Genomic DNA, 22,954 nt, shown 5'->3' with positions numbered 1-22,954 from the left:
TTAGTGAAGGCTAATATATTGCATGTGACTCGAGGAGAAACCAACAAAACTGCACTGTGTTCGATTTTATAATACCTATCACCCATCATTATGAATCATATAAGTCTGAAGGGCATCATCGCTAAGTGCAACCCCGTGCCGCATTAACGTGCCTTTTCGCTGGCAGGTCGCGCCGCCCCTTGCTTCCTCACATAACAGCGTATTTTGCTGACCATGTACAGAGTAGTGTCGGGGTTAAAGTATGCGCTTCTTCAAGCGCTTTTTTCTCGCACGTGCGCCGCCGCATTTAAAGGAGCACCTCGAGATCGCACCCCTTGTGTGGCCACAACCGACTGCAAAAGACAGAAGCTCGTTCCAGTAAGACGCCAGGGTTCGAAATGTAAGCTACGTCATTTCACTGCCTTTGTATTGTTGTGAAACTTTGTATACCTACGCCTTTTACCTGTTGGAAAGATATGTTGTGAAGAAATGTGAAAAGTTGAGGACTATTCAGAATATTTTTGTGCTTTACGATGTTGGCGTTCAGTCATAGAACAGAACATAAAAATTATGAAATTAATTAATCACAATAATTTTCTCTTGCATATTTGTTGTTCTCAAAACGAATTCAAGTCATTCAAGCCAGCAATATATATAGTAGAGCACATTACTCTAAATAATTTAAAACTCTGTAGCTATACATTTACTGTAATTTCAAAAAAAGCAAACAAGCTTGCCAGCAAGCTAGAATAACAGTCCAGCTCACTTGCTAGTTTACTTGCTGAAATATTAGAATGACACATGCCATCGAGTGGTATTAAGAACAATTATGAGAATGATTTCTAGAGCGCCATATGATTGATAAGAAGCAATCACACACAGAACCAGAAATCACCTAATTGGTACTACGCTATTCTATCCGCCATGCCATTTCAGTGTAGAGCTAAGGTCCTTTCTGGCGGCATGGCGACCACTTCAATAAAATCCTCCTATAATTAACACACCAACGTGATTTAGCAGTGATATATTCCACTAGTGGATTCCCTTTTCTGAGTTCATTTCATACTCGGAAAAACTCAGCGTGACATAGACGATGACAGGGAACTTATTTAGACTCAGATAAGCGCTTTCAATTTTGCTAAATTACCCCACGACCAATTTTCAAGATGGTGTTCGTGTCGCTCTTGCGAGATATTCCCACATTTTGAGTTCGTTGCATGTCCATCTTTGATGCTTTTTTAATTATCACCCAAGTTAAGCTATTCTTTCGCGTTTACGCTACCCGTAGGTTTTTCAAAGTGCACAGAGATTCTTTTAAGGACTCTGATCACAGATTTCAACGCAAATACCGTTGAAGAGCTCGTTTCGCTAAAATTGCGGCGTCGCCGTCATTGGTTGTGGGCGAAAAATTATCATCTTTGCATGAACAAAAAATCAAGAATGACGCAAATAAAATAAATATTTCTTGGTCTTAGTGGCAATAGCACCCGGGTCCTTTGTGTGCAAGCGGGTGCTCTACCACACAGCCAGGCCATTGCTTTTCTTTCTTTGTTTCATGTAAATTGAATCAAATTCATATATATAAGGCAAAAAAGTGTATACCTAAGGGCTTGTTTTTCAGTGTTTTGACACAATAATGAGATCTAACAGACAGCATTGCCAAGGAATGTACAGGGGAAGTTATTAGAACCAATGGAATGTATATTAGAAGAAAGAAAAGTGGGTGAAAAAATAACCAGCCGTGAGCGGGAATCGAACCTACGACCTTCGAATAACGCGTTTGATGCTCTAACCACTGAGCTATCAAAGCTTTTTTTCTTTCTTTGTTGCCTGTGTACATACAGCATTCACAAACATATATACATCAAACAAAGTAGAAACATGAAACAAAAAAAGAGGTAAAAAGCATCATAATTAACAGGCTTTTTCAAATTCATTCATCTGTAGAAGGCTTTCTACTTGATGAAGTCATTCGGGCACCTCTTGTTGAACCTCTTGTGATTCCAAGAACGAACAGACAGATTGAAAGAAATATTGCCTAACCGGACGTGCAGTAACATCAGCATGGCGCACCGCCATTCTAGATTGCCATAAACCGTGCAGGCCCAGTAACATAACTAAGTCGAAAGTATTCCTTCTTCATTTGATACTGGTAGAAATCTGATTCCATAGGCATCGAGAGGCCGATCCTTTTTCAAAGTCCTTTGGAGAACATCTCAAAAAAAGACTGCATCCCCGCAGTCGAGGAAAACATGTTCAATTGTTTGCGGCTTTTTGCAGAGAAGGCAATCAACACCCCAAGGAACGAATAAACCTTTTTCTTGCATCCATGTTTTCACGGGCAAGGTTCCAGTGTGCAACTTAAAGAAAAAGGATTTCGCTCCAGGTGATACCTCAATTTTTTTACACGGCTTAAGACATTTTGGCCTGGGCGTACACGGTATAATGCTCTATTTAGGGGAACCGGAAGAACTGTTTCTACTAAATTTTTGCACAACTCTTTACGCGAAACCGTACTGAGGTATTCCAATGAAAAACGCGTTTTTAGAAAGAGACACGAATCAACAACTTCTTTTAGGAAACCTCTAATACTTGCCTTCATGTGAACAGATGCTACCACAAATTCTGGCAACCGTCTTCCAAGCCTAAGCTGTATAACAGTACGTATGAATGGGTCTCGATTATTTCGGAAAACGTAAACCGATTAACTAACTGACGAAGGTACAAATGACACAGACCAAGTCCTCCAGAGCGAACCCGTCTGAATAAGCTAGTTCTACTTGTTTGCTCCCAAGAAGAACCCCACAAGAAAACAGCAAATATTCGATGAAGCTTCTGTAGATTCACACGTAAACAATGCTTTGCCTGAAAGACATACCAGAGCTTACTGACTGAAAATACGTTACAAAAGGTCGCTCTGGCGAAAATTGATAGCTGGAAACCATTGAGTTTATTTATTTATTTATTTATTTATTTATTTGTTTATTTATTTATTTATTTATTTATTAGAATACCCTCAGGGCCCGTAGGGCATTACAGAGGGGGTGGGTACAACATATATAACACACAAGAAAAAAAGACAAAATAAAGAAACAAGTATCAGATGCGCAAATCAGGAAGGCAACATAAGTCAACTAAAAATGTATAAGAATTCAAGCACATACAAGACAAAGATAGATAATGGAAACTGCGTATAGTTACAAGCATTGCTGAGAAATTGCAGTCTTGAATAACAAAGGGTCTGTTATTGATACAACGGAAGAGGGAAGGTGGTTCCAATCGGCGGCTGTTTTCGGTAAGAAGGCTGCTGAAAAGAATTTGGTGCGGCAAAACGGAATGGCAACCTTATGCTGATGATCAATGCGCGATGAGTGGTACGACGGTTGTGAAATGAGGTCTCGCTTCATTGATGGATTGTGAAAAAATATCTTATGAAAAAAATGCAGTCGCGCCAGTTTCCTCCGGACAGTTAAATTGGGTAGGTCAAGGTTAGATTTCATTTCTGATATGCTAGCAGTACGGGAATAATTAGAACAAATGAACCGAACTGAGCGGTTCTGAACAGATTCTAACGCGTTAATTAAATTTTGCTGCACGGGATCCCATATAGCGGACGCGTACTCAAGCTTTGGGTGAAATAGTGATCGGTATAATAGAATTTTGAGGGACAGCGGAGCGCGAGAAAAGTTGCGGCGTAAGTATCCTAGCGTTCGGTTAGCGTTATTATAGATGTAGGTAACATGCGTGTGCCAAGATAAATTGTTGGTAATGTAAACGCCGAGGTACTTATATGAAGAGACATGCTGGAGGGGAACGGCGTTAATTCTGTAGGCACAGGGGGGAGAAATAGATCGCCGGGTTAATGACATGCATTTAGATTTGTTAGAGTTGAGAGTCATAAGCCATTTATTGCACCAGGTTGAGACAGTGTCAAGGTCTGACTGTAGAAATTGGTTATCATATTTATTGTTTATTTCGCGGTAAATTACACAATCATCTGCAAATAACCTTATAGCGGAGTTAATGCTGTCTGGGAGATCATTAATATATATAGGAAAGAGTAAAGGGCCTAATACGGAACCTTGGGGTACGCCAGATTTTACTTTAGAAAGAGGTGAGTTATAGCCATTAGTTGTTACAAACTGAGTGCGATTAGTCAGAAAGCATTCAATCCATTTAAGAATGTTCGGGTCAATGTTTAAGGCACTAACTTTCAGGAGGAGTAATTGGTGAGGTACTTTATCGAAAGCTTTTTGAAAGTCAAGAAAAATGCAATGCAGTTGTTCAGCTTTTTCTCGTAGCTCCACGTCCTGACGCCGCCAGTACGGTTCACTGTCACAATAATATTATAATGGCACACCTAAGTATCGTACCGGAGTAGTAGTCCATGAAATACCAGCCGCAAATTCTGGAGTCACAGGCCATTCGCCGTACCAGTAACCCAGACACTTGCTCCAGTTTACCAAACTACCACTTGCATTACAATAAAGGTTCACAGTTTTTATGATTTTAGCGATACTATCATAATCTACAAAACACAGCTATATCATCTGCGTATGCCAGTACCCGTACTTCTGCTTCTTGTAGTTTGTACCTCACTATGTTATTGCTTTTCATGACTTTTTGGCAAAATGACTCTATATAAATTGAAAATAGGAGGGAAGACAAATGGCAGCCTTGTCGTACAGAACGTCTGCCATTAATTCGTTTCCCAAGAACTTTGTTGATGATTAGCCGAGTTTTACATCCAGTATATGCCATTCGAACTGTATATCGAATTACTTTGCCAACTATGACATTGTCTAACAAAAGAAAATAAAATTTCGTGCGTACTCGGTCAAATGCTTCATCTAAATCTATCTGGATCATCGCGATGTGATCGTTTGTGGCATCGCAGCACTCCAATACACTTCGTGCCTTGTGAATGTTTGTGAATGTAGTGCGCCTTTTAATCCCACATGTCTGGTGGTTACCTACAATGTTATTAATAACTGTCTGCAGTCTCCCTGCTAGCACTTTCATCAAAATCTTGTAGTCGATATTTAATAGAATGATTGGCCTGTACGATATAACTTCACGTAATTTAACTGCGTCCTCAGTGTTTGGAATTAAAATAGTATGAGATAGCAGAAAAGAAGGTGGCAGAGTCTTTGTGTCTAAGGCTTCGTTAAAAACCACTGCCAGGATTGGTGCTAGTTCGTGTTTGAATTCCCTATAAAATGCGGTTGTTAAGCCATCAGGTCCTGGGGACTTTCCCAAATGGAGGGCAATGACTGCTTTTGTACTTCCGGTTCAGAAATAGGACATTCTAGGCTGTCTTTCCTGCAGTCCTCAACCTTCTGCATTAATTTTAAAAATTCATTCTTCAATTCATCTACATTTACTTTACATTTATTAAATAAAGTGGTGTAGTACTCGTTGAAAGCATCCTCTATATATCTTTGTTCACTTGTAACGTTACCCATGTATTCAATCTGATGTATAACATTCCGCTAAGCGTTTCGTTTTTCGAGACCAAGCATTCTTTTGGTCGGTGTCTCTCCTACGGTCATTTTCTCTGCCCTTGACCTTATTTGCGCGCCACGATACTTCTCATCAATTCGTTCCAATTTGGACTTTACTGACCTTATATAATTTGTGAATAAGCCTGGCGTTTTGCTGTCCTCTGCTAGCAGTTCTTTGAGATTTAAGCGTAGGGTTCTTTCTTCTTCACTCTTTCCGTGTTTTATTACACATGAGCGTTCTATAGCTATTAACTTTATATTCTGTTTAAATTGTTCCTACTTCACTCCATAGTTTTGGTCTCTACTATCTATGTTAACCAACGCCTCTCGAACACTGTCCATAAATTTTTCATCTTCCAAGAGATTAGAATTCAGCATCCACGTGTCCCAGTTAAATACTGGTCTACGTCTATTTCTTTTACCTATTACAAATGATACTAAGCAATGTTCACTAAATGAAATAGGGAGGACATTGTACTCACTGATAATCGGAATTAAATCCAGTGACACGTAGGCCCTATCTAGGCGCGCATGTCTGGAGCCTTGGAAATGCGTATACAGTGTTAGTCCTTTGCCAATACACTCCGCAACATCCTCAAGGTCTAAGTCAGAAATTAGATTCGTTAACGCGACTGTGCTTAAGTCGTTGAAATTGAATGTACTTGTTTTATCATCGGCACTGATCACACAATTAAAATCTCCCTTAAGGATCACTATGCGATCGCATTCACAATAAATACGAATTTCGTCGTATGTTACACACCGTTCATCAACTTTAAGAGGTGCATATAAACAAATCACTCGCCAATTAAGACTAAAGAAGGTCAAATCACATACAACAAACCTTCCGGATGAGTCAGACGTGACGTTTTGAACTCTGGCACCTAAACTATTCCGCACAAAGATCACACACCCTGCCGACTTACCAACTGCATGACTCACGCTGGCGGTGTAGCGTCTGGTGAAACGTTGCAGTAGGCTCTCGGTGGCGTCCACGCTCTCCACTTTGGTTTCCTGAACTGCAATAATGTCTAGGTTTTGGTCCATGGCTAGTCTGTAGAGCTGAGTCTGTTTCTTCTTGAAAGCCAGTCCTCGTACATTGAGCGTCGCTGCTTTCACGAACCCGCTCAGCGACGTGATCGGTGAGCGGGTCCAAGCTGAGAGCCCTGCACGTTCACATATTGGGCTCTCATCGTCCAGGGTAGATCCATGTTGTTCACCTTTAGTTTGAGCGGCCATCGTCGCGTTTGAGCGACGACGACCATTGTCGGGCAGCGTTTCGTTTCTTGCCTCCACTGACCACCTTCCACTGCACTTCCGACTTTACTTGCGTTTCGTCTACTTGAGCACCGTCGTCTGAATCGCGACGGCGTTTTGCAGACGCCGATTATAATTCCATGCTTAAGGTATCCAAGTCACTAGGCAAATCCTCATTTTCGTGTGTTTTGTTCGCCAAAGAGTGCTCTGAAGCCGAGTTTAGAGGAGTCGAAGCAGCGTTGGCCTAGGACGCTGGCGTTTCAGGGCGCGTTGCTTGCAGCTGCGACGCGACGTGCATCGCAGACGCAGGACGCGTCTGTTCGCTAGTCGTTGGGGCCGCTTGACTTCCCATCTTCCGCCTGGCGTTCGTGTCCAGGGCTGAAGAAACTTGCTTGCTTTTCTTCAGCCCCGGCGTGTCGTCTGATGTCGTCTGCTTCTGGGGTGTCGCAGGCAAAGACGCTTGTTTAGATTCCTCCTCATCCATGAGAAGTTCATTCTGTTGAGTCTCTGGTCGTCGCCCTGCAGTTCGTGCGTATGAACGGTTGCACTCGTCCTGCTCATGACCGAAAGAGTGGCATTCGCTGCACCTTGGGACCTTACAATCACGTCGCATATGCCCCGTGCTTTGGCAGCGCAAGCACAAAGGCGGTCTTCCTGGCACCACGACCAGTGCAGTACTGCTGCCAATACGCACCTGATGAGGCAGTTGATCAACAGAAACGCCATCTCGTAGTTGCATGCGTATTACACGAGTGGTCGATTCAACTCCTTCTAAATCATCGACTCTCCATCGGTCATCGGTCACCTCCTTGACGTCGCCGTATACATAGAAGGCACGTCGAATAGCGTCTTTTGTAACATCGAACGCTAGCCAGTGCAATTTCATTTTAACCTCTTGCCGCGTCGGGTCAATGACGAGACGTACCCGGTCTTTAGCTTTGAGAACGCCTGCGTCTGTCAGCGCTTTCTTTGCTTCCACGGTCTTCATGTTCAATAGCCACACGTGCGACATCTGATATGCTCTGATGCCACTTACTTGCTGTATGACGCCTAAATCTTTGAGAGGTTTCCTGAAGTCGTCGATGCGGTACGGTCGGCCGCTGACGTCGCAGTGTAGAGCTACTGCTCGACGCATCGCTTCACCTGATAGCAACACGGGCAGAATAATCCTGTAGTCCTTTGGAACGAGGGGAGATGTTGTACCGCGGCCGGCGTCGGCCGCTGTCACTGCTCGGGATGAGCTTTCCATCCTGCGTCTGCACCAACCGGCGTCCAGAAGCAGAATGACTGAGCTATCAAAGCGGCCTTCCCTCCATTCACTTTTTTGGGTTTATATGTGAATTTAGAAGTGGGAGTGTCAGTCAGCGCCATGTGACAAGTGTGAAACACACTTTTGTGCGCATATGTGGCGTCACGTAGCACGTTAACCTATTACGAGTGGGCAGCTGATTAATAGTCCCTCGTATACAACCTAATGACACCATGTCTGCCTGTACGAGACCCTTGTTAATGAATAAGGGAAAGAAGTGTATACCTAAAGGCACGTTTTTCCGTGTTTTTACACAATATTAATGAGATCTAACAGGCAGTAATGCCGAGGAATGTGCAGAAGTTATTTGAACCAATGGAATGTAAATAGGAAGAAAGAAAAGTGGGTGAAAAAGAACCAGCCGTGAGCAGGCATCGAACTACGACCTATATATATATAGATATATATATATATATATATATATATATATATATATATATGGTGGGGTGATATTCAATGGATCCGGAGGAAAATGCAGTATAAAAAGAAGTCGACAAACATGCGAAAAAACACTAGTTTTACTAACGTTTCGGCAGGTGGGCCTGCATTCGTCGGAGTGAATGGTTACACATGGCGCACAGGGCACATATATAAGCCGCTTCTTTGCGTATCGCACGGCTAAGTCATTATCAGTAGTATAGGAAACAAGATTATATATCACCAAAGGTACGTGGCTATAGTGTATATACAGCTGAAAACGCGTATCATTATACAATAGTGAATTGGCACGTGTTAGATACCCTACAACTTGTATGGAATGAAACAGGTCAGCAAAATAACAAACTGCGCACGCAGTAGCTCACTTGGTCATACGTTCTGCGGGATAAACACAGCCTAAAAACATTCAGTAAGCCTTTAAAAAAGAAAAAGAAGTTTAGAGAGATAAACAAAATCACAAAGCAGGCAGAGCAAAATGAATGCGAGTAAATGGTGAAGCGACAAAGGCCACCTACATTATGTAGGTAATATTTGACAATAGGCCAACATCGTGTGAAGAATATACACTTGTCAGTAAAAAAAAAGCGATTTACTAAGGCAATATGCAAGTAAGCGTACCCGGGCTCTCGTTCATGCCGGCAGATAGTGTTTTGAATTTATGAATTAAAAATTACTCTTTTACTTCGCGTTCATGGTGTGATTTAAAGCCCGATTCCAGTATTGTAGCTATCATGTTACTGAATGAATGACCTGCCTCGGTGACATGCCTTGAAATCGGTAAGTTAGGAAGGGCATGCACGTGAGCTTTATGATTATTGAAACGGTATCGAAAAGCAGTTTCAGTATGACCTATGTATTGTACATGACAGATTGAGCATTCTAGCAAATATACGACATTTGCAGTATCACAAGTAAAACTGCCCTTAATTTTGAACTTGAAGTTCGTCGCAGTACTGGCTGCCAGTGTTGTTGTCGTCATGTGTGCACACACTTTACAGCGGGGCTTTTTACAAGGACGGCAACCAAGCGCCTGGTCGTTATTACTCTGTCTGGTTTTAGAGGAATTTAATAAATCTCGCAAATTTCTGCCTCATCTGTACACAACACGTAGTGGTTCTGGAAACGCTTTTGCAAGGCGTTCGCTCTGCATAAGTATGTTGTGGTGTTTACGGAAAATTGATGCTACGTTAGGTGCCGATGCGTTATGGGTTAAAACCAGGTTAACCTGTGAATGACTTTTAGGATTTTTCTTGGGGATGCAGAGTGCTGTACGGTCTTGTGCGTCGGCACGCCTTACTGCGTCATCGACTAACTTGGGCGGATATTTCTGTTTAAGAAGTGCAGTGCGTAGCTGCTTACAGTTATTATCAAAGTCAGATTGCTCAGAGCAAATTCGCTTAAAGCGTAAGGCCTGGCTGTAGGGTATGCTGTATTTGCAGTGCTTTTTGTGGCTGCTTTGAAAGTGTAAATACCTCTGTCTATCAGTCGGCTTGCGGTACAGTTTAGTGCTCACTTTTGCATTATCGAGACAAACGGTTACATCGAGAAAGTTAATGGTCTCTGGTGAATATGTGTGCGAAAAGGATATGGAAGGGTGAGCATTATTAAAGTCCGAAATAAAAGACAAAAGTTCCTCCTCTCCATGTGGCCAAATCATGAAAATGTCGGCAATAAATCTTTTATAATAAAAAGGTTTTAGCGAACGACCCAACAAGAATTTGTTCTCAAGGGATCCCATAAATATATTTGCATAGCTTGGCCCGATCTTAGTACCCATAGACGTACCACTTACTTGAACATAATGCACTCCATTGAATTCAAAGTTGTTGTACTGAAGAATCATTTCAAGCAGTATAGCTATAGTCGAGCTATCAATGGACTTGTCGAGAGCGGAGTGATCGTAAGTCTCAACCACGGACCTTATACCATCCAAGTGCGGTATGCTTGTGTAGAGAGACGCAACATCGAGAGTTACAAGAAGAGCGTTGTTAGGTATAATAAGGTTGGCAATATCAGAAAGGAAGTCGTTAGTATCTCGCAGAAATGACTGGAACGTAGGGGGTATCTGATTTATCAGGCTATCTACGTACCGCGACAAGTTTTCTGTCACGGTACCTATGCCGGAAACAATTGGGCGACCAGGATTGTTGTGTTTGTGGATTTTCGGCAACAAATAGAACCTACCAGCTGCCGGACTGAGAGGGATTAGAGAAGCTGCCCTATCATTTAGTTTTTTCTCCTTTATTAGTTTTCTTATTGTGCCGTCTAATATCGCTTTATAATCCTCAGTCGGATCGGCCTCGAGTCGCTTATAAAACGACCTATCATCAAGCTGACTGTTCGCTTCAGCAATATATTTGGTCGTGTCCATGACAACGATGGCACCTCCTTTGTCCGCAGGTTTTATTGTGATGTTGGTGCGTTTGCCAAGGTTTGCTATAGCTTTTCTTTCTAGGGTCGATAGGTTTCGACGAAAAGACTGGGGTTCATTATACGCTTGAATGATATCTCGCTGCACTGCTTTAATAAATATGTCCAAGTGTTTGTCACGTTGTGACCCCGGTGCCCAACGTTTAGCCGAGGGTAAAGCGGTTGGATCGTCGGCTGGAGTCGGCTGATCGAAGAAATATTCGCGTAGTCTCATATTTCGTGCGAAGTTGTCTAAATCTTTGTATAACTGAAAGTCATTAGAGTTACCACTTGCTGGACAGAAGCTTAAACCACGGGACAAAAGACTGAGTTCTTCTTTAGATAAGATAGCAGTTGAAATATTAATAATGTTGTCGGGTGCTGGTTTACATGTTCTTTCCTTGGCCGAAGATGGAGGCGTTGAGTTTCGAAGTTTTACACCATCTCTGAGCAATTTTTTGCGTTTCTGTGCGTTAAGCTTGGAACGTTTCTTTTGCTCATATGCTCTTAGGGACGATGATTCCTCTGGAGAAAGGCTAAACTGATCAAGTAGTTATTGCTTCCTGTTTATCAGCGATTTCAAGGAAGATCGATAATGGTTTGATACAATGTGTACTAGCTCAAGTGAGGCGTTCTTTAGGGTGTCAAACCACTTGCTCGCGTTGCACTTCGATAGCTTTGATGTTGCTGGCTGTAGACAGAGACTTAAACTTCTAGGCGGAATGGAAGCCGCTAAATATGCTTCTAGAGTAGACAAATGTAGCTCGTAACGGACACGTTTCTCGACAGACTTCCTAATTATTTGAAACGGCTTAGAACACTTTGAACTCAGGATACTATTCGACAATGAGTGCTGCAGTCAATTATTCGGTTTTCTTTTTAAAACGTCTTAATATTTGCGTCGAAGTGGGTACCTGCAGCCCGTAAGGGAAACTGCCGTCTTTCGTGGGTCTTGTGGAGCCAAGCTGGCTGATGTTCCTGGTGCGGAATTCCTCTGGGCAGAGCAGGAGTAGCATTTCTCGTTCCGGAGCACACAAGGATGATCCGATGACCGCTGGTTGGCGGACGCTGTAGGCGTTGATTCGGCGAGCATGGCATTGCAGCGTGGCTCCTTCAAGGTGGGTTTGTTGCGAGAAGAACTTGCATGATCCTGGATACTTTTGGTCGGCCGGATAGCCCCAGGTTGCCTTTTGTGGGTCTTGGCGGTTTCTGACGTAGTCCGGTGGCTTCTTTGTGGGGTAAGCCCCCGAAGGTGCTAGGGCAAAGATACAGCATCGCCCCAACCATTTGAAGTTGCTTCACCTGGGGGGTCGAAGCAAAGCTGGCGTATGTGACTTGCCATCAGCGCGACGCCCTCAAAGCTCACGTGCAGTCCATCGGCTGCCAGTACTCGTCCAGGTGGCAGCCATTCGAACAGGTGGTCCAGAAAAGACAAATCCCTAGAGCGTTCGCAGAAACTTCGTAATAGGCTGTTGAAATGGCTTGCTTCGCGGTTGAAACGATGGACAAATACTTGGTTATTATTTCTGCGACGTTGATTCGTGGCCCTTGGCAAGACAAGCGTGGCGTACAGACGGCTTATTTCGGGTCGTTCTTCACGGATTAGGTGTATAAAGTTGCGATAACAACGAAAGGTTGCTTGAGCACTTCTTTTTGCCAAGTCGTTGCTCCCGACATGTAGAACCAGAGTTCTTGTCGACGAAGGAACTAGGTCAAGCAGTGAAGAAACATCCCTGACCAAAGCGCCCGACTGCGTTATGAACGCCGGTGTTCCTTGTAGCAGGGGGTCGAAGTATTGGAACAGGTACTTTGTCTGTGAATCACCCAAGATAGCCATGGTTATTCCGAACTTGGGATACTTCCAGGTGGTGCATTTCGACGTTGTCTTCCGGATATCCATAGCAGGAAAATATGGTGGGGAGATATTCAATGGATCCGGTGGAAAATGCTGTATAAGAAGAAGTCGACAAACATGCGAAAAAAGACTAGTTTTACTAACGTTTCGGCAGGTGGGCCTGCCTTCGTCGGAGTGAATGGTTACACGTGGCACACAGGGCACATATATAAGCCGCTTCTTTGCGTATCACACGGCTAAGTCATTATCAGTAGTATAGGAAACAAGATTATATATCACCAAAGGTACGTGGCTATAGTGTATATACAGCTGAAAACGCGTATCAAAATACAATAGTGAATTGGCACGTGTTAGATACCCTACAACTTGTATGGAATGAAACAGGTCAGCAAAATAACAGACTGCGCACGCAGTAGCTCACTTGGTCATACGTTCTGTGGGATAAACACAGCCTAAAAACATTCAGTAAGCCTTTAAAAAAGAAAAAGAATTTAGAGAGATAAACAAAATCACAAAGCAGGCAGAGCAAAATGAATGCGAGTATCTGTCATGTACAATACATAGGTCATACTGAAACTGCTTTTCGATACCGTTTCAATAATCATAAAGCTCACGTGCATGCCCTTCCTAACTTACCGATTTCAAGGCATGTCACCGAGGCAGGTCATTCATTCAGTAACATGATAGCTACAATACTGGAATCGGGTTTTAAATCACACCATGAACGCGAAGTAAAAGAGTCATTTTTAATTCATAAATTCAAAACACTATCTGCCGGCATGAACGAGAGCCCGGGTACGCTTACTTGCATATTGCCTTAGTAAATCGCCTTTTTTTTTACTGACAAGTGTATATTCTTCACACGATGTTGGCCTACTGTCAAATATTACCTACATAATGTAGGTGGCCTTTGTCGCTTCACCATTTACTCGCATTCATTTTGCTCTCCTGCTTTGTGATTTTGTTTATCTCTCTAAACTTCTTTTTCTTTTTTAAAGGCTTACTGAATGTTTTTAGGCTGTGTTTATCCCGCAGAACGTATGACCAAGTGAGCTACTGCGTGCGCAGTTTGTTATTTTGCTGACCTGTTTCATTCCATACAAGTTGTAGGGTATCTAACACGTGCCAATTCACTATTGTATAATGATACGCGTTTTCAGCTGTATATACACTATAGCCACGTACCTTTGGTGATATATAATCTTGTTTCCTATACTACTGATAATGACTTAGCCGTGCGATACGCAAAGAAGCGGCTTATATATGTGCCCTGTGCGCCATGTGTAACCATTCACTCCGACGAATGCAGGCCCACCTGCCGAAACGTTAGTAAAACTAGTGTTTTTTCGCATGTTTGTCGACTTCTTTTTATACTATATATATATATATATATATATATATATATATATATATATATATATATATTTATATATATATACTTTTAGTCTGCGATAATGCTGAACTTGCAAAGACTAAGCTTAACGGTTCTTTAATTTTTTGGTTTTTCACTCTGTAATTGTACACTACGGGCTAGAAAATCCAGGGCGTATGATAGGTTGCTTTTACATGCTGTACAGTTTTACGTGTAACAAGTAAACGTTATGAACGTAGAAAGAGTGCACACAGCGCAAAAAAAAGCATTAGCCAACAGCTGTTTGTTCACGCAGAATGATGTCAAAATATGTACACAGAGAAAAAAGGTTGGGAGAAAAAGATACAAAAAGAATATTCACACATAAGCAAGAAGTGCATCAAAATATATTATGCTTAACCAGCTGCCCAAGTGTCTCGAGGTGTACTAGCTTCCTTGTCTTGAAGAAATAATACTGCCACTATTGTTAGTAATCACGGAGGAGCTCTAACGCCGGTATCAAGGCCGTTGTGGTCAAATGAGGCTTCGACAATTTTCCCCTGTCTTCTGAGTTGCTTTATTTTGATACAATCCTAGTACAATCTAATTCTAAATGAAATTAATATGGTAGCCATGAATAAATATTTCAAAGGTGTAGGTAATCTGCCTGCAGGTATAGTTAAGCTCACGCAGTCATGCACTCATGTACCTTCTGGTTAGTCTAATATATTACACGCAGGAAAGGAGGACACAATATACCTTTTTTCGCGTACTATGAAATTTCCCGAAATGCTGAGAGTGCAGTAATGGCTAAAACACTGCTGGCTATTGTTCACTATATGATATAGCAAGAATATTTTGTTCGGAGCCATGAAGAGCAGGGGTATGCCAAACTTGACCGCGATTTTTTTAGTCTACGAAAAATGTTGTGAATACACGCTGTGAACTAAAGCGGCCGTTAGGTTACCAGACATTGTAAAATGGCTGCTCGTTGCAACACACATCGTGACCTCAAGCACTTTAGCTTCCATTGAACTTGCGGCCGCCACGATTTATCCCGTGAAGAGCGAGTGAGCAGCCAAGTGCCTTGGTCACTAGATAACTGTGCTGGGTGGCCTCTACAATTTCGTCTCCACCGAAACGGTACCACGACCAGCATCGAACCCGTGACCTTCAGGTCAGCAGCCAAGCACCACTGCCACTGATCTACCGAGAAAGATGGCGTTGTACAAACTGAAAAGACAGTGAAAACATCGAATGCTTTCCAATGCACCACGGTGGTTTGTTTTCGAAGTCAGTGTTCTGTGGTTTTGTCAGCACTGACCTCTTTCACTTTTTTTACCTCCAATACAATACGTGAGAGTCAGCACGAGCACTTGGTGCTGCTCTTAGAGATGTCATAATTTTTTAATAAATACCATATTTCTTTCTGTTCTTGTTATGTTGACTGCCACATCAATTACAAGAATAACGGCATTCGTCTTTACCTATCTGTATCAGCTGTCTTCGTGAACGCCACATGGCTTCTTTCTAAGTATGAGAGTTCGTAAGCATTCTCGGTCAGCCCCGACCTCGAGGATCGGCTAATGTTGGTCGTGAGAGCCAAGGGCACCAATCAAGCTCAATTTAGAGTGAACAGAAGTTACGTCTTACAAGCTATCTTCTCAAATATTCATCTTTGTTTTCAGTTCCTAACTGTATTTCGAAACGTGGTCTTTCTAAGTGAATAGTGTTTTGTACTGTCATATTGTTTAGAGTACACAGCTGTGTTCTCTTTATTATTTATTTGATTAGAATATGCAACTATTTACTGGTAAATACATGTATATTATGAAAGATTATAATTAGGAAGAGTTTTTTTGAAGGTTGATGTCTTCGAACGTGATACATAGCAAACGCGTCCCCACAAGGCCTTCCGGTTCACTATTGTCTTAAGTAAGCACAAACTAAAGTGTTAATTTGTGCTACCAGAGCATGCACTGCACAATAACCACTGACTAGGGCTCCTCAAAGTAACGAAATGACTGACTGGGCAAACAACTGACCATAGAGGCTTGCCAGTGTTGTTTTGTTAGGCAGAATATAGATAGAAACGAGAATGACTAATTGCTGATGAAGTTTCACATCGCATGTTTTTAGTATAGTGTCAATCTCTATTGTCGCCAGCATCGGGTGAAGTTTGCTTTATTATGTGTTTTTGATACATTTGTATATTAGGGAAAACTGCGTTTTGATTACTTCCGAATTACTCCCGGATAGAAAAAGAAGACAATGAAGTTGAGAATGCAGCTAACCCTACCCCCGATCTTCTATTTTTCTTTGTTTTGTGTTATTTTGCGTCGTTCTCACGAAGACGTCTGCGGCATCAAGAAGATTTTGTCCTTACTGGGCCCAATTCGAGAAGACACGACCGGAAGAAGGGTCTCATTCTGGAATTTCGGCCATGACCCTGCCATGCAAGCGACCAGGAAAAACGCCTTAACCATCCCACACGTCATCTAAACGACCAGACCAACGAGCGGGTGAACGTAACTGTGGCGACACCAATGAACCTACAACCGATGATGACGCATCCACAATAGTGGGACTCGACGAGAAGAAAGACGATCAGTCGAACATGGAGGACGACAGCTTCAAAATGGTAAGCCACCGCAAAAGCAGAACTGTGGGCATTCCGGTTATTATATCTCCTCTAGAGAGAGAAAAAGATTTAGGACAGGTGAACCCTATTGCTCTACATTCTTCGGTGACATCAGTCATTGACGCTGAGCCAGTTCAGGTTATTTCACTGCTCAAGGTTCGCTACTGCTTGACGTGGCCACTGAAGATCAAGTAAATGCGCTGTTCAGGTGTGGCAAGCTGTGTGGTGTAAAAATTAGTGCTCGTCTTCCTAATGCCTATCTGCGAAACACCTGCTAGATCAGAGATGTTCCGAAGTGGTATACAGAGGCGGATCTTCTCGCATACACGAAACCCCAAGGCCTGATTCACGTCAGGAGGATTGTTAGACGAGAAGTTTCTTCTACGAATGAGTGGAAAGTTAGACCCTCGGACGCTGTGGTACTTGCGTTAACTGCAAACACCGAGCGACCTCAGACTATTAACCTGGGCTTTACTCGACATGAAACCGCTGAATACATGGAGCCACTACCGGGATGCTTTAAATTCCAACTTTTTGGTCACGTGGCAAAATTCTGCAAAGGAGAGCAGCGATGCAAACTCTGTGGAGGTCCACATGACTTCAAAACTTGCAAGGCGGACTTTAAATGCGCAAACTGCAATGGTAACCATCCCGCCAGTTATAGTGGATGCCCATTCCAAGTGAGTTCGCTGCACAGACAAAACGCCTTTCTTACGGGGCCTAAATAAACTAAACAAACTACTGCCCGGTCAGCTGCTCAATCACCTGAGGATTTTTCTCCATTGGTGAAAGAAAGAATATCAGCAAGCCCAAAGAATGCACGTGATGTGCAATCAGAAAAATGCTACTGAAAACACCGGACAATGCGAGTCAAGCAAAACAATGAGACATGCCAACTGGGCCTACAAGGACATTTCTACACAAGCTACTTATGCCAGAGTACTGAGACAAGAAGTTGAGCAGAAAACAAAAGGACATGAGGAAAATATCCACGATACTGTGGAGATTGTCCGTGTTCTGTTTGCCGCTCTGCGTTCGCCCCTAGCGACAATGTCACCAGGTACTGCGAAGACCATGCTGCTGGCCGTGCTGGCTCTAGTATAAGTGCTGCTTGATTGTTTCGGGCACATCCAGCAGTAGGATGCCGAAAGCCTAGTCTGAGTGCACGTTAAATTGCCGAAAAGTGCCTTTCATAATGCGGTGGAATTGTGCCAGTATTCTTTCTCGCATGAATGAACTACCCCTGTTTTTGAGAGAATATAAATGCCGATCTTGGCTCTATTGGAGGCCGGATTACCGAGACAAAAATCAATCACTGGATACGTCACTCGCAAGAACCCCACAATAGCGACTTTCCCAAATGATATCGCCGCTGTGTATATACGAACAGAGACTGCACGTAGCAGTCAATGTGGCGGATTTGGGCACAGATGCTTTAGAAGTTTGTGCGATCAGGGCACAGATAGGAAACCGCAAAATCAGCATTGCATCGGTGTATGCGTCTCCTCACCAGAAAATTTCCATCGAAAAGTCTTTGAAAGACATGTGTCATAGTTGCCCGGCTCCGCGCATCATTTGTGGTGATTTCAATGCGCATTACACGTCATGGGGGGACAAGAGTTCGGATGCACGTGGACGTTGTCTGGGAAAGGCTATTGATAAGCTAGACTTATGCATTGCGAGTGACGGCAATGTAACATTCTTTAGGCCCCCAGCTTGCGCAAGTATTATTCACTAGACGTTGCATTCAAGTGACGTTCAGCTCACGTGTTGCACAGCTCCGGACAGAATGGGCAGTGATCATTTCCCTACATCGATCAATGTTGCTGGCTACCATTGGACGGTAGCTAAATCCTGCAAAGTAACTGATTTGCATCGCTACCGAGAGCATCTAAATCACCATTCATGGGACATGTTTCGGGATATGCTGGCGAGCAAAGCGACTGCAACCACTATACTCAAGCTGCCTACACATTTTCCAGCCCCGGATTTAAAGCTCTGTAATTTGTGTGCGGCCAGAAGAAGGACAGAGAAAAAGCTTATGCGAAGAGGTGGTGAACCTGCTAGAAAAACTCAGTTAATTAGACTTAATGCAGCACTACGGCGATACAGCAACAAACTTCGGAAGAAACAATGGGCAACGTTTTGTGAAAGTTTAATTGTATTTACTCCACTGTCAAGGATATGGCGAGTAGTAAATAGGGTCGAAAGCATGCCCGAGCCCTTGAGACCGTTACTTCACCTCGAGTTATTCAAGGATACATCAATGCCGCCTCTGGCCGAAGAGTTTGCTGACGTGTATATAATTGGAACAGAAAGTGAACCACCATACCCACTTCCGCCTCATTCGACATCTGCCATCAACGAACCTTTCACGTGGCGGGAACTTACGTCAGCCATAAGTTGTCTCCGTCGACGCTGTGCTCCCGGACCTGACAGAATTACAAACCAAATTATCTCAAATCTGTTTGCAGAAATGAAGAGCAGGCTTTTGATGCATTTCCAATATATTCAGGAGTAGGGAAACATTCCTCAAGCCTGGAAGTTGGCTGGGGTCGTGCCAGTGCTGAAGCCAGGTAATGACAGAACAGAACTGGCATCATACAGACCAGCATCACTAACTTCGTGCGTAGCGAAGCTGATGGAGAAGCTGGCCGGTGTTTGGCTGACATGGTGGATGGAAAATCACAAGGCACTTCCAGAATGTATGGCTGGGTTTCTACAATGGTTGAGTGCACAGGACAACCTCTTGTAGTTGGTGAGTCACATGGAACACAAACGAGCATATGGCTTTTCTACTCTGGCAATATTCCTGGACGTTTCAAAAGCATACGACTATGTGTTCCAAGGTGCAAAATTTGTGGTCTTGCGTCTATGGGAAAAACGGGGCACATTTACGCTTTGTTCAGGCGTTTCTTAGTGATCGCTTTATGTAGGTGAAGTTAGGAACAGTGCTCAGCAGCTCAAGAAAAATCACCAGAGGAGTGCCACAGGGAAGTGTCCTGTTTCCAATGTTGTTCAATATAGCCATGGCTGGTTTATCTAATGCGCTAGAGACTGTGAACAATGCTGTACAAATATTAATTTATGCTGACGACATATGCATCTGGCTGTCTGGATATCAGCATAAGCGATTGATAATGATTGGCCAAAAAGTTCTACTCTCCGCACAAACCTCTCTTAAATCTATTGGACTAACAATATCAGCTGAAGAGTATCAAGTAATGGTATGCCCAGGTATGCGAAGACGAGAAACAAGGATGAAGATATTACTTCCTGATGCACCAATTAAACAAGTTGGGTACATTAGATTCCTTGGAGTCACACTAGACACCAGATTGAATTGGCGACGAGCAGTAGACAAGACAACGTTAGCGCTGTCACCCCGTGTAAACATTCTTTGAAGGATGGCAGGAACAAGCTGGGGGGGAGCCACCCAGCATCAATGATAAACGTACTCGAGGCAGTAATTTTCAATCGTGTACTTTTTCATTTGCCTCTGATCTCTCCGAGTTAGTCACAGTACTACGAATGGCTGGAAAAACTTAATCGTGAAGGCCTCAGATTTTTTTTTGGAGTGCCAAAGCTTGCAGCGAGCATAAAAGTGGTTAATGAAGCTCGTCTTCCGCCGTTACGTCTTCTAGCCTCTCAACGACTGCTGACACATCTTTGCCGACTTGGCGAATCGAGCCCAGGACGAGCACTACTCAATCGCCTTCGTTGACGCACAAAATCCCGAGCTTTCATGGCCCTCAAAACCCTGCGCCATCTCATCATCGATTTCCCCAAACAAGGACAATTTCGACAAGACTTACCTTGGTCACATGAGGATGTTCACTCTAAGGTGACGATTCCGCGGATGCACAGCAAGCGTTCCACACCCACAGCAGAAGTACGTTCTTTGGTACTTGAATATATGGAAGAAAAGTACGCCGATTATTTGAAAGTTTTCAGCGATGGATCAGATGACATAGTGCACGGAGCAAGCACTGCAGCGTTTGTGATCCTGTTTCTAAAGGTGTCCTGGGCAGCGCGACTAGAGTGCGTTGTTTCATCGACAGCATGTGAAAGTGAGGCAATTCAGGCAGCCCTGAAAAAACTGAAGTTTTGTAGGGAGCAACAAGTCGGGCTGTTTTCGGACAGCAATTCCGCTTTGCAGCGGCTAAAACTTGAATTGTTTAGGGATTTATGAACTCAAGGATCACTGAGAATCCTTAGAGACCTGCATGGCATTGTTATAAACATTAAGTTTTAATAAATTCCATCACATGTGGGTGCAACGAGTAATGAGGCCGCTAACAGACTTGCCCGGAGTGTTCTGGAGCATACACCAACGAAGAAGGCTCCCAAAGACAATCTGTGTATCTTACGGAAAGCTGTCAATAAGCAACCGGGAAGTAGAGGAGGAGGAGGAGGAATAAATGAGGAAGGACAGGGAGGTTAGCCAGTTCTCAGACCGGCTGGCTACCCTGTACTGGGGAAGGGGGTAAGGGGGATAAAGGATGGGAGAAAAGAGACGTTGTAAAAAAAGAGAGAGAGAGAGAGAGAGAGAGAGAGAGAAGGTCATCAGACGATCCACGACACTGTTTACAGTCTGTGTCTAAGACCACTTGCCCGCAGAAAGCACAACAACGCTCTCAGTGCCTTGCGTGCAGAGGATGGTCTCGGCCGGTGTCTTAATACCCTTTCTTCTGACAATTGGCGATTGTCTATTCTATCTAAAGCTTTTGACAGTTCTTTTCTTGGCACGCTGAAGCGGGGACACTCGCAGAGAAGATGGGAGAAAGTCTCTGCGCAGCCACAGTTTTCACATGTCGGGCTTCTGGCCATTCGAAACAGATAAGCTTTCGTGAAGGCCACCCCAATCCACAGACGGCACAAAAGTGTCTCCTCTGCTCTGGTTATTCCTGATGGAAGACGGAGCTGTAGGTGTGGGTTCAAATTATGAAGGCGGACGTTGATTAAAGTCGGTGAGTTCCACTGAGCGAGTGTTAGTTCTCGTGCAAGTGATCGGAGCCTTGCAGCGGTGTCCGTTCTTGATAATGGTATAGCTACATAAGGGGCATCATCATGAGCAGTTTGGGCTGCTTCATCTGCACGGTCGTTTTGATCAATGCCGCAGTGGCCTGGTATCCATTGATACGCTATGTCATGTTGTTTCTCTATAGCCCGGTGATGAAGCAGTCGTATTTCAGCAATTAGCTGTTCGTTTGATCCATGACGATATGGCGAGGCAATGCCCTGGAGAGCTGCTTTAGAGTCGGAGAATATTGACCATGTCTGTTGCGGTTTTTCAACTAGGAACTCCAGAGCGGCACGAATGGCGGCGAGTTCTGCCACCGTGGATAATGTCAGATGCGAGGTCCTGAACTTTATCGTGATGGATTTCTCCGGAATTACCACTGCACCCATTGAACTTGTTGAAATGACCGACCCATCCGTGTAAATGTGAATGCGTCCACTGTGTTTCTCATGCAGAAACATTAATGTTGTTTGTTATAGGGCCAAATTTGACAAATTTTTCTTCTTTTGCGTTCCGGGGATGGTTATAAGGGCTTCCAGTGGATGTAGACACCACAATAGTAACGACGGTCTTGCTGCGTGCGTGAAGTTCGTGGGAATCACAGTGCGATGTGGGGCAATAATAGAGCAGAACGCAAAGCGTGGCCTGGAAGTTGAAAGGGAGGCGAGGTGATGTGATTGAATTCGGGGTGGCATGTCTTATGTACGTTCTTAAAGCATCGACACGAATGTAGGTTGTGATAGGGTGTTCATGAGCGATTGCGACAGTCGCTGCTGAGGATGCGCATCTCGGCAGCCCGAGGCATATTCTCAGTGCTTGAGCTTGTAATGACTGGAGGACGTGTACGTTTGTTATGCGGGCCTTGCCAAGCACAGGTAGGCTGTACCGCATGAAGCCAAGAAAACGTGCAGCATACAGTTGAAGCATGGCTCGTACCGATGCACCCCATGATTTTCCCGCAAGAAACCTTAGGACGTGGGTGATCATGGTCAGTTTCTTCTTCATGTAAGCGATATGAGGGCTCCAAGACAAATCACGATCTATTATTACTCCCAGAAAACGGTGAGTCTTTTGATAGCTGATTGTGTGTCCATTAATTCTGATGCGATACGCGCGTAAACGTGACTAGTGAGCATTTCTCATATGACAGCTCCAGTACTCGTCCTTGAAGGTAGTTTGATGTCTGTG

The 22,954-nt window shown here is 43.6% G+C and overlaps 1 protein-coding gene across 1 annotated transcript in view; it reads left to right on the top strand.

Moving 5' to 3' along the window:
* Positions 1–2,259: 2,259 nt before the first annotated feature.
* The window catches only part of LOC119172551 (putative defense protein 2), a 189,089-nt gene continuing 168,394 nt past the window's right edge, over positions 2,260–22,954 (top strand). Inside the window, exon 1 of the mRNA XM_075893903.1 lies at positions 2,260–2,365. The gene's annotated coding sequence lies outside the window, so the exon portion shown is untranslated. The remainder of the gene's footprint in view (positions 2,366–22,954) is intronic.

This window comes from Rhipicephalus microplus, chromosome 4, assembly GCF_043290135.1.
Source record: "Rhipicephalus microplus isolate Deutch F79 chromosome 4, USDA_Rmic, whole genome shotgun sequence".
NCBI lineage: Eukaryota > Metazoa > Arthropoda > Arachnida > Ixodida > Ixodidae > Rhipicephalus > Rhipicephalus microplus.
The sequence above is the reverse complement of the archived record's forward strand: the minus strand, read 5'-3'. Positions and strand labels throughout refer to the sequence as shown.